Genomic DNA, 16,442 nt, shown 5'->3' on the forward strand with positions numbered 1-16,442 from the left:
TGAACAGAAAAGCAATTAACTATTTCATTTGCACGTGACAAGACTCCCTAAAATTGTAGCGGAATATAATAAGGGGAATTATTTCCGGAATCTGACTCGGAAAATTCAGACATTTTTTTGAATGCTTAGCATAGAAAGAAAAATTTCGGGTGTATCTTCCTCAATGAAGCGTTACCATTCTCCGTGTTCATATTCAATTAAAGATCAGCACCCCATGATTGACCATTTTCCTTTAATCATCGGCTACTTCAGGAAGACGGAACTTCGCCCGAAGGAGTTGTGAGATGAAATCACGAAGATTGCTGAGGATAAATAGTGGCGTCTCGGTTCCTCTCACAGAGCCAGTGAACCGATCGGTGTACGAACCTATCTTTATGTCATCAGAATGAGGGGATTATGGTACTTCCTCAGCAGTAGCAAATCGATACTTCTCCGCTGCTCCATAACGAAGCGCTAAATGTATCGTTTGCTGTGACTGCAATTTTATGGGAAATGTACGAGCTCATGTAAAATTGTGACTTGTAACTTCATCAGTATTATTAGGTCGTGCGATTCAACAGGCGTAACATCGATCAGCTAACATCGCATCAAAAAATACGAGGGAAATACTGAGATGACAAGTATTGGCCATCAAATTATTGTTAAAAAATCTTAAAAACCTCAGAAGTCGTTAAAGGATTTTAATTAATTTATATTTAATATTCAGTTTAAATATTTCGCGCTGAATGCTCCTGACTCAATTTTTCATCGATTTCTCACAATGAGAAGCAAATAAAAATCAAATGAAATAATTTTGAGGAGAATAAGACGCATAAAAACATTGACTTTAATCGACTTTTTCTACTGAATATGTTCTAGTGAATTTTGCTAAAACGGATGAAAAATAAATGGTGAATTCACCACCGAAATCCAATCGAATTCGCTAAAGAATTCACTAGATTTTTTTACAATTTTTTTTTCGTTTTTAATTTATAGCAATATATAAAGCCTTTTGGTCGACGTCGGTCATTGTTGCATCGATTTTCTACCCATTCAAAAATAAAATCATCCAGTGAATTCAATCATACAACAATTAATAAATGATCCACATCAAACAGAAACCAACAAAGTCCTCATTATTTTTTTTTATTGCTCCTCTAATGGAAAAAATATTTTTCTATCCACACCTCCATTCATATTTGATGTCCATTATTTTCTTCGTTTTCTCTTAATAAGGTCTCGCGTTTTCCAGTAAAAATGACCCACTTTATCTCTGGAAACATTTCGCTTCTACGAATCTCACGTTAAACCCGCAATCAGACGCTCCGTAATTTTCTTTTTTTTCCCCCAGTGCATTCCCTGACATAAAAAAAAAAATCCTTCTCAAATTGAATTGACAAAATTTAATTCCGCAGTTTGCATAATAAATTTATAGACCATTGATCAGTAAAATTGGAGTAAACGAGTTTTAATTAAATTCAGTAATCCCGAATTTTCGAGAAAGGCAAGATGGTGTTGAGATCTTCATGCAAGTCATGCAACCCAGGACGGCGTGTTGTGAACGGCATTTGGTCTTTTGGTTCGCTCGTGGCACGTCGGCGCTATTACGCGATGAGTAGGCAATTGGCGGATCGACGATCAGTTTCAACGTAACATGCCAACGGCCCAATCGTGAATTAATCAGCGAGTGCATCATCACATCATGCAGGTGAACACTTCTTCTCTACAGCTATCGGAATTTACTTTGCTGAGGCGATAAAACCCGAGTGAGGTCGCAATTACCCGCTCCGGTGAGAAAAAAAAATTATAAAAACAACTCCCCAAGAAATTATCGCGAAAAAATAATAGCGTTAGGCGGAATAAAATGGGGCTGTGGATGAGACAGGTTTTCAAGTTTATTTTTCAGCCCCGAAAGTTCAGCATTCGCAGGTTTGTGAATTTTTTTCGAGTCTTCTCCGTAGATCATAAATTTTTAAAGGCTCAGTGGACCCCGGGCCCGAGGCTCGTAAAGACAGTCGAGGGTCAAATCATAAAAAATAGATTCAATGAAAATGTAACAATTCACTTCGATCGCAAATGGAAATTCCCGTCATAAATAAAAATCTAAAATATATAAAACAAATAATTTCTGTTGAACCTTCGCTTGAAAAAAAATTGAAGAATGAACGAAGTACACAGGATCATATATAACATGTGTAACTGAACGCAATGGCTGATTTCAATTTAGTCCTGGTGGACGGTGGGGGGGGGAGGGAGGGGGTATATTGCTTTCGAATGCACACGTTACTCATCCACAAACGTGATTGGATTTTGCGGGGGCGCTTGACGATTCTCATGAAATTCACTGAGCTCCCAGTGGCCCCGAGACTCGAGTTTTTCGCACCTTTAGTTCTGCCCACTGGAGGAATATTTCGAGGAAATATCTCATCGGCTTTTTATGTCCTTTCATCACCCAGCTGCGAAACTAAATGATATTCGTTTGTACGATGATCTCTCGTCAGTTCGCATTTGATGAAAAATTTCGCCGGTCTCAGGCTTAAATGATTCAAAATTCGTTGGATCATCTCCACAAAAGAAAATTCAGCGAATAAAATCGAGGGATGAATAATACGGAAATTTGTTTTTGCATTTAAGATACTAATTCAAATACTTATTTACTTAAAAAATAAAAAAAATTACCCGATAAGCCCATGGATATTTTAATTTTACGTAGAAAATTAACTCCAATTTATGTCCGTCAACATCTTCACAATTAAATTAAGTGTCTTAGATAATTTAAGACGTTATTCATCATAAAAACAATAATAATAAGACCAGGAGATGTCTGCAACTCCAAAATAGCCAAAAACCATATGCGGAATGTCTTAAATTAATACACTAATTTAATCCCCTATTTCCGTCGATATCACAATTTTACGTAAAAAATGACCTCAAATTGAGTTCCATCAACATCTTAACAACGAAATAAAGTCTCGAATATGATTTAAGACACTATTGATCGTCTTAAGTGAACTCAATCCATCCCAAAAACGGCAACACAACGGTAACCCCGTTCCAACGATAACAACAATAGTATAATTGCGTCTCCCTAAATCCCTTTCGTCTGCGAAGCCCAATGAACGAAGAAGTGTAAAGCCCCGGGTACTAGGGTAACGAAGAAACATCCAACAAGAGGGAGAAGATAAAAAAAAAACGACAAGGGCCGTTCCCCCTTTGGTCGAAGATCTATGCCGGGATATAGGCGATGCCCGAGGGGTAAACGTAAAGGGGGAAGCCGCTGTGGATTTCAGCCTCAACCAGGGGAGGATCTCGGTATGTGTCAAGAGGAAAAAGGAGAGGAAAAGGGTGGGGGAAGATGAATGTCCTCGTTCCACTACCATTCCACAGTCCTGGGGGCCGGGATAGATGCGACTCTTCGACCCTCCAAACTCTCGAGAAACCGGCGGCCATAATGCCTGGGCGAGATGCACCACCATCATCCCTGGTAAGTGTGTGTGTGTGTGTGTGTGTGTGTGTGTGTGTGTGTATATACGTACGGATGTGCTTCCTAGACGCCTTGCTTCCAATTTAGGTCTTAATAAGACTCCAGAGGAAGTCTATTCTAATCCTCGAGATGTCTTATTATGATTGGAGGATGACTTCGCTGGCAATTTTCGAGATGAGTGATGAGAGTAATTGTTATTATGATTTTGAAAAATATCTTGAATTAGAAGAGGCGAATGAAATATGGTTGAAGGGGTATTCTATCCGTTGTCGGTTGGTTTATCTAGATTTGAAGATGTAAAGAACTTTGATTTAAGGATTTGGCTATTTTTGATTTTTGTGTGACGGTATTTGGGGATGAAATATTTATTTTTAGAGTTTTTATGTTTCAATAATTCAAATGGCGAGGATTTTTTAAGAAAAATGTGGCTAGCGTTGTGTTGGAATGTATCAGAAGTCATTTGCTCTTAATTTCTACCACGGAATTCAGTCCTAATTAATATATTATGATGAAGAGAAATTTTGGGATTTAATAGAAAATTAGTGAACCCGGCAGGTAAGTGTTACTATGCGCCGCAATAAAATTTCTGCTGGAGATAAAAAGTGTTTATCGTATAGTAATTTTTACTGAATTAATTTCGAGACGGAAATGAGGAAAATATTAATTTTAATGCACAAAATAAATCATATGCGAAATCATTCTGATCGTTCATTAAGGCGCTAGAATAATGAAAAAATCAGGAAATCGGTTTTTAGTTCATTCTCCAAAATTCAACTCCAAAATTAACTAGCTAATTACTATAATACCGGATAAATGTGAAATTTAAGACACTTCTAGTGATTTCATATAGTCCAGTCTACTTTTAAAACACAAAAAACCTTAATTCACGGTCTTCTCAATTAAATTTTCCAATAATTGTCTCATTATTGCTTAATTATTATGCCCTGAACAACGATTTTAAATAAAAGCTGACGATCCAAAATTTCAGCCAGTCTCCGTTTTTTGGGAATAGCTTAATTTTTAATCCACGAAAAAATCAAATTTTTTACTAATTCCCATGTAACCTCCAGGATGTATTAAATTAAGACGACATAAAGTTGACATGTTCCCCTGAAAGATTGAAAAATCCCCAAATTTTGAATTTTTACGATCCCAAAATGGGATATATCCTCTCTATTAGCCACAGCAATTCAGTCCTCCAGAATCAACAAATAGATCTTAATGGTTCTGTTGTAAAAAAGTCGTAAATGTCGCGTTCATTGATTTCATCGAGACTAAAATGCCCAACGGCATTGAGCCATAAATCGGAAAACCCATAAAAACTCAACTCCCAAGGATTTTAAAAAGTCATCTCAACACATTGTATGTGAGACCTCATCGTTGAGTTTATACTTCCATTGACGCGTGCTGCCCGTCAAAATCCTTTTCGAGGAGTTTCCGTTGGTTGTCCCTGACACTGGAAATAATAAATTTGTCGTTGCCTCTAATTTTACGAGCGTGTGAATCCATTACTTGGTAGTGGTAGTCAGCGAGTTTGCACCAGTAACGGAGAACGGTGTAAACCCTAGGGGCCCGCGGGAGGCACAACCACCAGAAGCCGAAGTGCATGAGGGCCTTCGGCCACACGGTCTTGTGACGTTGTTTTTATAGCCTCATAAACCAACCCCTGTTGCTGGACCGCATTGAAAACTGAACTAAACCCTCGAGCCTTGAGAGAGTGGAATTCTTACTCTACTGCGGTCACTTTTTCTTACCACTTGAGTGCTTCACTCTCGATACCGCTGAACTTGGACACATGGTGTACAGGAGGACAAGGAATGGCTATTGGTGATGTGGTGGTGAGAGGATGAGAAAGGCACATTGATGTCGATGGAGAGAGTAATGAAGTGCAGGCGGTTGTGGGAGAGGACTAAGTGGAGAAGTTGATTGGGAGAGTCGCATAAAAGGGTCAAAATTACTGTTGACGACATTTTACTTAATTATTCATGAAAAAGAATTTTAACTTGATTTTAAGGATCACTAGATAAAGGTGTTAATATGTAAACAATTCCTCGAGTGGTTCCCTTTTTTTGCAAAATATCTGTTAAGGTACTCGTCGAAATATTTGTTAAAATATTCGTTGTAAATCATTTAAAAACTATTTTTTAAAATTAGAAAAGTGGATGAGCGATTAAAAGATATTCAGGATATTCAGTAAGAGAAAAATTACCAAATGAATTTTACTTTTGAAATATTTACCGACCTTCCATAACTTTTCTCTGAAGTTACCAAACTTGTTAATTTGTATCAAATTTTTCCCTCTATGTACATAAAAAATTAGAAAATTCATTTTAAAAAATCTCAAAAAATAGATTATAAATTGATGACTGAAATATAGTTGAATTGGGGATTGAAAGTAATCTAACTTATCTCTTGACAGTTTGATACCTTGATCGCCTGTGATAATTGACATTGATTAGGCTGATTAGGGCCTTCTTCCCGCGGCTCTTTGGAGACCGTGGAGCCATATTTTGAGTAATTTCTTCAATCCCTTCAAACACATAAGACAGCGAACTTAAACCTAGAGTTGGTGCACTAGTTATTTAAACCCACCCCCCAATTAAAGATCCACCCCAAATTCATCAAATTCTACCCTTACTCATAAACACAATCACTCCCGTCTCACCTCCCACATACCCACCCCGCCATAAACACCCCTCACCCTCCTCTGAAAATCCTCCGCAAACCGATAAATCCTAGAAGATCTCCACTTTCCGTCGTGACCCTTAACCAACGCTTTTCATCATCAAACTCATCACTCTCACCCACATTCGTCCATCAATTAAATCCCCAACTTTTCTAGAGTAGTCCTTGTTAAATAAAATTTATCGTTCAGCATTTCGCGAACATGATCTCACATACGTATCTCCTGACAAATGGCGGGGGATAAATATATTATAAAATAAAAATGAAGAAATCGCACAAAAGTTTCACCGCTTTTTCAAGATCATTCACCCTGTGCACGTGCACCTGGATAAGATCCCAGGTGAATTTGCATTCTGCGTTGGCCCATACATACACTCTCCTGTTTCAGAGATCATGTGTTTGTTGGTGAGCAGAGGAAGAGTGAGAGGGGGGGGGGAGGGAATTTTTTTCGTCCTGCACAGCGAGTCGGCCTACGTGCGAGCATATCGAGTCGACAGGACATCGCTCACGGCGCTCCCTGGGCCACCAAGTTTCACGTGGTGGTTGGAGAGCAAGGGGATTTCGCGGGGGCACTGGACGCTTCGTTCTCGTACTCCTTGTACCTTCGTTATCCACTCTCCATTTATCCTCCGTGGCAGCGTGTATATTTCCCTGGCCTTTCCTGTCCCTCTTTGGCCCACACACCAGTGTCCATTGGGTGTAACTGGAGAGCCCTGGACGCCATTTGCACACGCCATCCTAAGCTGGATTGGTTGATAATTTTTCAACTATTTTTCGGTTGCCTTGAGAAACTGCAGGGGTGAGATGGAGACGCCTTTGTCCCTGGGTTTAAGATGCGTTGGGGGAATCACTTTTGATGATTCAAATGGAGACATTAAGGATATTGCGGTACTTTGGCTATTCTTTTCGTCATTGAAATGTTTTTCCACTTTTGGAGTCGTATATCGGAGCTCGGATTCGAGTCTGTTGGATTCCCTGAGACATCTTGGAGTGATTTTCGTGGCTAGATTTGGGTGGATTGAAGTTGAATCCTGATGACGAGTCATTGGACTGTTTTGGGAAATTAAAAAGAAGGAAAGGTCCTTTTTAGAATGGGATTTGAGATGAAATAATTTAATAAATTGTCATTTCTAAAATTGCGAAATGAGATTTGGGGACTTTGATAAATTTACAGTTGAACCAATTAAAGTTTAGAGGGCTTGAAAGGATTAGAAAAAAATCGTGCAGGATTTTATAGGATTTGAATCTTTTAAAAGTTCCTACATGCGACTGTAGAAAATTTTTATTGCACATTATTATTGATTATTAACTCCGAATTGAGATGTCTCAACGTGACGATACGAAACGTTTTGAGTCTCGATTTCAAATCTCAAGATATGGGAGTAATTTTTTGACAAAGTGAAGTCACATTAATTTGTCCAAATCAATAGTCCACATCTTCCCTCAAATCTTCGCAAAGTCACTCATAAACCTCCTGAACCCTCAATTTTATTTCTCTAAAACATTCGCGTCGAGTCATGTCTCAAGCGATAACTGAGCTCATACTCTCGAAATATCAAACAATAAATTCGATTGAACAAGGGCGCAAAGCAACAGAATCAAATAAACTGAGATAAAGTTGTTTTAATCTTGAAACCTCGAGTCCCTCAGAAAAAGATTGGAATAGAACTATTCAATTAATCACACGAGCAACTGAGGAATTCCCAAGTCATTATCGTCAGACCGCGAGATCGTAAAGAGTCTTATCATCGGGAATCGTATCAGGTCCATCGATTCTCATGGATTTTCCCGTGCGAGTTGGAGAATGGAGAGGGCATTTGCAGCGACACTCGAGGGAGAGAACGGCCGATGGAGAGGAGTGACATACGACGAATTGCGAATGAAACAACAACCAACATCTGAGAACTGTGAGGGGCATAAGTGTTGGCCGTACATGGCGATGGGACATGTACGGTGTGGAGAGTATAAAGACCGAGGCCAGACGAATAAAGAGGAGAGATGGTACCAAGTGCGAGGTACAGTACGTAAAATAGGGTCTTAAATTAAGACTTTGATTTTTTTCCGATTGATTCACAAGGATTTTAATAAAGTCAGGTCTGGCGGATATTTATCACAAGGAATAGATGAGAGGAGAGGGTCTTAAGACCGTTCATCTAAGGGGTCTTATTGGATATGGGGTATATAAATGAATATAACATGCAGTGGATTTAACTTTAACTTTATCTTTATTTGAAAGGGCACGAGGAAGAATCACAAAGCCTAAAAGACTATTCGTCACCTAAATGAAAAAACTCTTTGTTCTGTCTCCCTATGAAATTATTGTTTATGTTTATGTAAACATTCGGACGGCACTTCACCGCCGTCCACGTTGATTCGTTTTAGGATCCGTCATTTCTCCTTTAATTAAAATCTATGAACTTCACTTAATAATCCAATAGGTCTTACTAATGTAAAGAGAATTAGAATTAGAGAGAAAAAACGTAACGTTAGGGCATCCTCGAAACAAAAATTTTAAACGATTGGTTTTAGAAAATTATTATACAGCATGAAGTAATTTGTAGAAAATTGGAGGCTTATGAGGTACTTTTACTTGAATGTGGCTTAAATGTCTTAAATTCCTAGGAAGGTTTGTAAGGGTTTCCTAAAGGAAAAATTCCTGAAGAGTTTATCGACACTGGGGTATTTGATTGGTACTGACGTCTTAAATTGAAACATTTTTCAAAGATAAATATTTCCAGGGCTTAAATACCAGATATTGTTTAGATCCTTTTTACAATCTTCAATGTTGGACATTTGTCTTGAGCAATTGTCAACATATCGTCAAAGGAGGTCTTAAAATATTTACTAAAAACAACGTGAAATAAGTGATTACTTTTCTGAAGGGCCTATATGTATAGGATAAGCCGTCAACTCCTACTTCTCGTATTGATAATCAAAACTGGTCAAATTAATCCTTTTCTCCTCTGCCCTCTTAATTTACGATATCTCGAAACTAAAAATCTTTTCACATCGTAAAATAGAAAATATCAGAATAAAATCCCGAAATCTAAATTAAGAATTCTAAAGTCAGCTTCATTTAAGATGTCTTAAACGTCTTAAATTGCAATGAACTCTTTTAATTTAACCGCACATCCTCTGAATTAATTTCGACACATGAATTCGACCCTCCAATTTTGTTTGTGGGTGACATTTTAAATTAAGACCACTTTAAGACAAGCTTTAAGAAATTTCCTCGGCTTACATGACCCCAGCACCCAATCAATCTCTCTCTTATCCCCCTTTCCACTCATTTTTTCCCTTCATCCCCCACATTTTGGCGTCGGATAACGCCAACGCAACGCCACCGTAGATAAAGGACATTCTGGTCATAAAGCACTCTCGTTAAGAATATGATCCGGGCTTACCTTCACCACGCGATGTTACACCGCACACAACCACCCATTCCCCACCCGTATGGCCAATAAAAGAAGCGCCCGAGAAACTTCTCGATTTACGAGAGCTACCGGCACTTTTTCACGCACTCAGTATCTCTGGTGATTGACCGTAGCCTGCTGCACATTTTCAGCCAATTTACCCCCAATATTTCCCCCAACTGGTGCATTCATTACATTGATATTTCTCACGTGCGCATAAACTCCTTTCACCCACACACGAATGAGAAATTCTGGAGTGAATTGCCACACAAGTCGTGTGATCATGTAGTGAAATATTTATTGCGGAAATGTTTGAGGAAATTTGAAATGTAAAATTCCGATGCAACTGATTCCATATATTTTATTGAATTAAGTTTTGATTAAGTGATTTAGTCATTTTTTATGGTGCAATGGTTTTTGCATTTTTGGAGACAAACATCGGAGCTTTTCGTCGAGTTTGATTTGACTGCAAATTACCAGATATTCTACAATAATTTTTTTTATGTAAATCGTGTATTCGTTGTATATAATTCATCCAAAATTGGTTGTTGACTAGACCAACTAATTGTTCAAGATCGTGAAGAATCTGATCATGTTCCCAGTCTTCTACAAAATCAGGTTCATGCCTGAAAAACTAAAGCTTCCGGAAGTTTAAATAATTTTAATTATTTTTTTTATCCAACCGATGTTTCAAAAACCATAATTCTCTGTCAAATGCAATTTGAAACAGCTGATTACTCTACATTATTTTCTGAATTTTCCAATACAATTTAATTCATCAATCTGTCAATTAAATTGCGAATTGACAAACCATCTGTTATAAGGAGTCCAAAAAACGCAAGAAAAAGACCTTCAAAATTTTTTATGATAATCGTCTTAATAATTTTCCGAAAACTCCTGACAGTCAGGTGTTTTGTTATCCACATGAGAGGGTTAAGTTTACCACCGACTTTTCAGTACCACGTGACTGTAACTGAAAGCGAGAGAGCCGTGAGCCGATGTATGCCCATGCCTGTGGTGTACAGTCCAAGCATCGAGTTATACCATGAGTTTAGGTTGGATAAGCAAGGGGTGAGAGAGGAGAATGAGGTACGAGTCACGGAGGCGCAGGCAAGGCTCACGTTGCACGTACACCGACGATTTTCAACCCCCTATCGGTCGAGTTGATCTTGCCCCCGCCACCTTGGCAGTTGCCGAGAACATGCCGACTCTGCGTTGAGTCAGGCTACTTTCCAAGGAGTGATTATCGTGGCTGGAAAAGCGAGGGCATGTTGCATTTGGGATTATGGGAAAACAACCCCATCAGGAGTAAACTGCTAGAAGGAGACAAAATGAGTCTTCGGTATTTTTGATTAAATCGTTGCAAAATCTTCGGAAAAATTTGCACCGAAAAAAAATCATTTTCTGCTGAATATCTATTTACTTTAACCAACGTAAACCCTGATGACTTTACTATTCCAAGTTACCTCGCCGAACTGTTTCAAGGGTTAACAGAGCTCGCTCAAACCATTACCATCTGGCCCCCTCCCTCAAACGTAAAGGATTGATACATTCGCCGTTTGTAAATGTGGTCATCGGAGTGAGGACCTTGATGATGTCCTCTGGAACTGTCCTCTCTATGAGCAGTACAGATACCCCATGATCCACGGTCTTCTATCGTTCGGACACTTACCACCGTACCAAACTCAATCATTTTTAAAAGACCTGAATAAGGAATGTTTAGTAACTATAGACATTTTTCTAAAGAAACGTCATATAAATGTATAATTACTCAACTCTTGAATATATGATAACGAAAAACTAAATTCGCTAACTCTAAATTACTTCTGTAAATAGATATTTGTAGGTTTATAAACCTATAGGTTTCAGCCAGCTTAAATAAACAAAATAAAAAAAATATCCATTTACTTCAAGGAAATATGTATTTTTTCAATCCTTTATTTCTGAAATCGAGTACCTTCCTGACCCTTCTGATTAGGTGTAAATTGCGTTAATTATATGAGTCTAGAACATGAATATGTTAATTATAATTTTGAGTGAAATCCTGCGATGATTATGAGCATTAAATAATTCATCGAAATTCTTTCCTTAAGAAAATCAGAAATTTAGAAACACTGAATGATTATTAGTAGCGTTAATTCAGGGTCACGTAGAAAATACTCGTCTTTTAAAGAAATACGATTATTATAATTTAAACCCTTGGCACTGATCAGACTGAAGAAACCCAATTTTCAAAAAATAAATACTTCTCCGAAGTAAATGGATATTTTCAGTTTACACAGGATATTCCGAAGAGCTTTTTGATTATCCAAAACAATCGCCGGGACTCAATCTTCCAAAGATCTTCCAAAAAAACCTCATAACGTTCTTCCAAAATAATTCTCCGCAGATCTCCTCCAAAAAATTTACCAAATATCATCCAAAATTATCTTCTAAAGACCTTTCACTGATCGCTGGAAGAGTTTATTCAACGAAGCTGTCATTAACTCCCCAAAAAACTCTCCCAAATAATCGTTAACTGATTCTTCTACCAAATTCTCAAAGCTATTCATTCCAAGAGCACTCTTATTCCCCGCGGGAAATTTAAAAACGTCCTAAAACGTTATTTCCAAAAAATCGCCTCAAACGCCTCGACATCACCCGAAATATGGAGATTCCCCTTTTCGTGATGGAGTGTTTACGCAAACGTTCATCGCAAATGCTCCGGAAAATAAAAAAAAAACCTTCCAACGACGTGAAAAATCCAGTTTCAACAATGACTAACAATCCCTCATTTTCCCTTTCGCAAAACATCGTATACATACAGTAGGAATAACCGAATAACAAAACGCTCATCGCAATGAATAATTCAAGCACGCGAAGCTGCACACCGGACCCGCCAGAAAATCCTCCTCTCATTTATTTTTCCCTCTTATTCTCCACCTCCAATATTCACCCCCTCTACACTCCTCACCGAGTCTTGTTCGGGGGGCGGGGGTGCAGGAGGAGGAGGTGAGAGGAGGGCATTCCTGCACGCATTTGCTCTCGTGATTATAAATCTCGTTGGATACGTGGGTTATACTGAAATGTTGTACGCCAATGAGCGGCTCCAAAGAGAGAAAGAGAGAATGAGATACGAGCTCTTGCTTTATTACATTGGTTTTGTCCTCTGTCTTTCGCGCCTCTTCTCTCTTTCCTCGTTTAATCCCATTCCCATATTGCAGGTAAACGATACAGCCAGGGCAAAATTATCTGCCATACCCAAAACAGAGAGGCCTGTACTTGAAAGAATGTCGGCGATTCATCGGACAAGTTTCTCATTGGCATATCTGCCAAGTTTCCGGGTTTCTCAACGCCAGAAAGATTTATTTTTGGAAATTAAGACACTTTTGTCCCCCTTTTAAGACGTTTCAGTACCCGAATTCAACTGCTCTTCACTGCGCGGAGAGAAATATTCCGTAAAAATGACGGAAGTTAAATGACAATGACGGAACGGAAAAGAAATATGGAAAAAAGATATGTTTTCTTGGATATTAAATTCTATTGTGATGAAGGTCTTCGTGCCCTTCTAATTTGACACATCCCACGCTCATTACTCGTCCGAACCTTTCAATAGATTAGAAGCGAGAGGAGACGGTATTAAAACGCATTGATTTTATGTGTCAATGAGATGAATGTCTTACTATAGTGTCGCCATTTTATAACATTCAAAGTTTATGTCAAATTAGAAAAACAAATGTCTGAAAATAAAAACGTTTTTACGAAATTTCTTAATTTTTTTTTAGGTGAATGTATCAGCGAAATGTTTTGTCTCTCGACTGTCTCGTTTCCGGACAAAATCTGGAATTTTTGGACTTAAAAATTGTAAAAATTATCATCTCACTCTATTCTAAACTTTCGCCCCATTCTAAGGCCTACTCTCCCCTGATAGACTCCGTAAATTGCACTTTGCCACATCCTGCGAGCAAAGACCAAATCAATTAATGCCTAATGTCGATCGCAGCGTGCGGTCCACCTTATTTCAGTCCCTATCAATTTTGTTAGAGCTTCCGAATGAAAAAAGAAGAAAATAAAAATGTGGAAATGCCAACTACCCTACTTGCACGTTTCCTCGATATCGTTCTCCTTTTTTTCTCTTGCTACCTCGTAACCGTGAGTCCTATCAACTTGCAATCGAAGAAACGATCCTCGTGAGAGAACCACTCCGGCACTCTGGGGAGCCCCCACTGGTCTTGATAAATAATCGATTCGCGATGGCCTTCTACTCGTAGATAAATTCAGCCGGGAAAAGCAACCTCATGCGCAGAGGGAATTTTTCTGGAAAATGTACCATACAAGTAACGCAAAAATAACTTTCTAAATGCAATCAAGGGGAGGCGTGGCAATTTTATTTAAAAAATATCATTTCTATCACTTGTGCGTTAAATTATTTATCGCGTGGTAGGGAGTATTTGAAAAAAATTAAGACATTGATGATTTTTTATCAGTAAATTCTTTGAAGGTTTTTAAAATCACTTGGAAAATTTGGCCGAACTTGAAAGAATTTTCACAATGAAAATCATTTTCAAAGTTGTTACTTATGCATAAGTTTAAATGAGTCAATGGTAATTTCAGTATTTTTTCTACATTGCCGACGCGTCGGTAATATAGAATTATCAATGTCCTATTCAAGCACATACATAGTCACCCACTTTAAAAATTAGTACAAATGTGACGATTTCCTTATCTGTCTGACATTTATTAGTCAATTTGTGTAATTTATTGAGTAACGTATTGTTATAAAAAAATCATCATATTGATCACTTTTTTTTATTCTCCCTGATGCCACAATACGTCCCCAAAAAAAAATTATTACGTTTTCATAAGTTGTGAAATCACTTTTGACATAATCAAAGGCCCTGTTTCTTGTCGCGCAAATTATTAATAATTTTTTCTACACTGACTATTCGATCGGACCCCTTAGCGCAGTCGGTAAGTTCGTCCCTTCACATGCAAATAGGGTCGCGTTAAAAATCTGGCGGCATAGAATGGTGCGATCTAATCATTTAATAAAAAAACAGCAAATGAGGAAAGCGACAATTTGATATTTCCTCCTTAAGGGCCCTTTCCCCTCCTCCTCCAAAGGTAATCTAACTATTGTAGTACTTTTCACTTTAATCACAACGTAAAGTACTATGTGATAGTCGGACGATAAGTGGCAGGTTATGACTCGAGTATTTATTGCATTTGCCTTCGGCTCGTGCAACAAAGTTTACACTCGTCATAAACTTCTGCTTATCGCCCTTATATCAGCATGTACTATTACGTACTGTCACCGTTTCAATATATGCTATTTCCGTGGTAATTTTCAGGAAGTATTACATGGAAATTTTGGAAGTGGAAGTTCATGAAATTTGTTGGCTAAAACAGCAAGAAAATGTTAAAAATCTAAAAAATGTTAAATAAAAATTACTGGTCTTCTGCCTAATTCTGGAACAAAATGTTATTGTGAGTAATTTTACGGATCTGTCAGGTGATTTTTATTTGAAATCTTGATGAGATTTTAACGATAAAAATTAACGATCATTCCAGAGCGTTCAGTAGTTTCATTCTGAATCGCACGGAGGGAAATATTCAGTAAAAATGACGAAACTCGCAGTTCCCTCAGCGATTAGGAAGTTACCTGGGAATTTTTACGTGACCATAATTTTTCACAGGTAAATTCAGATAAAAATTATCGAACACTCAGGAAATATTCCGTGACGATTCCACAAATTACAGACAAGATACGGAATTTGTACTGAATATTTCTCGACGTCCACATGCGGAAAAGTACGAATCAGTCACATAAATTATTCAATTTTGTGATCAGTGAGAGTCGTGTCAATTCCGTAGTGGAAGTTTTAATTGTTTACCACAGGAATTTTTCTCAACTCAGGCTATTGTGTCTGCTCTATCAAACGGATCGGTAATTTTCCCTGAATTTTGTTGGATAAATTGGGGAATAAGTTTCTCCTCACGGAAACCGGAATTTCGTTGTTTATTATCTCCTACTCAGTGCGGTAGAGTCAGTCAATTATTTTCCAATATCAAGATAATATTATAAACAGTATCTATGAACAACAGGGGGGTGACATACCTTGAGTGAGTTATCAGGCAATTTTCATATGTTCTTCCTCCATGCGACTGGTGATTGGCAGACTTTTCCTGTTCTCTGTCTCGATAAAGAGTCTACGGTCTGTGTAACACCTGGAAAAGCGATTTAACCGCTATCACTAAAAGCCCATTTGTTGGAGTAAAGTGGGAATTTATCCAGGCAGTGAAAACGAAATCGTAAATTTCTGGAAAATGCGCGTCTTGGGATCTGAAATTGTGGTTCAACGTCTGAAGCAGTTTCACGATAAGACCTCGACCTCGTCTATTCTCAGTCTGGTGAGTTATTGGAGAACCTGGGTTATACGTTGAGGGCTGGGGGAGGGATCTGTCAGCTGACATAACTCGTTTAAAAATGTGAACTAAGAAAAAACTCGATATAAACTAACTCGCGCTGAAACCGAACATTTTCTTCGCTTAAATTTTAGTTTTTCCCGAATTTCAGTCAACATTTTCCAAAAACCCCCAGATTTATCGCCAGAAATCCGGAAAAATTCTAATTCAACTACATTAGATTCATTCACAACCAAGAGATCGCGATTTCCCCTCCTCCTACCATTTTTTACTTCGATTCTAAAATATATTTTCATGTCCTAAATTCCAATTTCCAATAAAAAAACTGAACATCATATTAATAGTAAATATAAGTGATATTTATCAAAACATAAAAGATCATTGAGAACAGTTCATTAACTTGTTGAAATAATTTATGACTTAATTAAATTTTTATTGACAAAATAAATGATTCTCTGATTCTCTTTTAATATGAA

The 16,442-nt window shown here is 37.9% G+C and overlaps 1 long non-coding RNA gene across 1 annotated transcript in view; it reads right to left on the reverse strand.

Annotated features, from left to right (window-relative positions):
• The window catches only part of LOC135172640 (uncharacterized), a 66,168-nt gene that overhangs the window by 30,006 nt on the left and 19,720 nt on the right, over positions 1–16,442 (reverse strand). The window contains exon 3 of the long non-coding RNA XR_010301147.1: positions 15,659–15,768. This is a non-coding gene — a long non-coding RNA (uncharacterized LOC135172640). The remainder of the gene's footprint in view (positions 1–15,658; positions 15,769–16,442) is intronic.

This window comes from Diachasmimorpha longicaudata, chromosome 2 (genome assembly GCF_034640455.1).
Source record: "Diachasmimorpha longicaudata isolate KC_UGA_2023 chromosome 2, iyDiaLong2, whole genome shotgun sequence".
Lineage (NCBI taxonomy): Eukaryota > Metazoa > Arthropoda > Insecta > Hymenoptera > Braconidae > Diachasmimorpha > Diachasmimorpha longicaudata.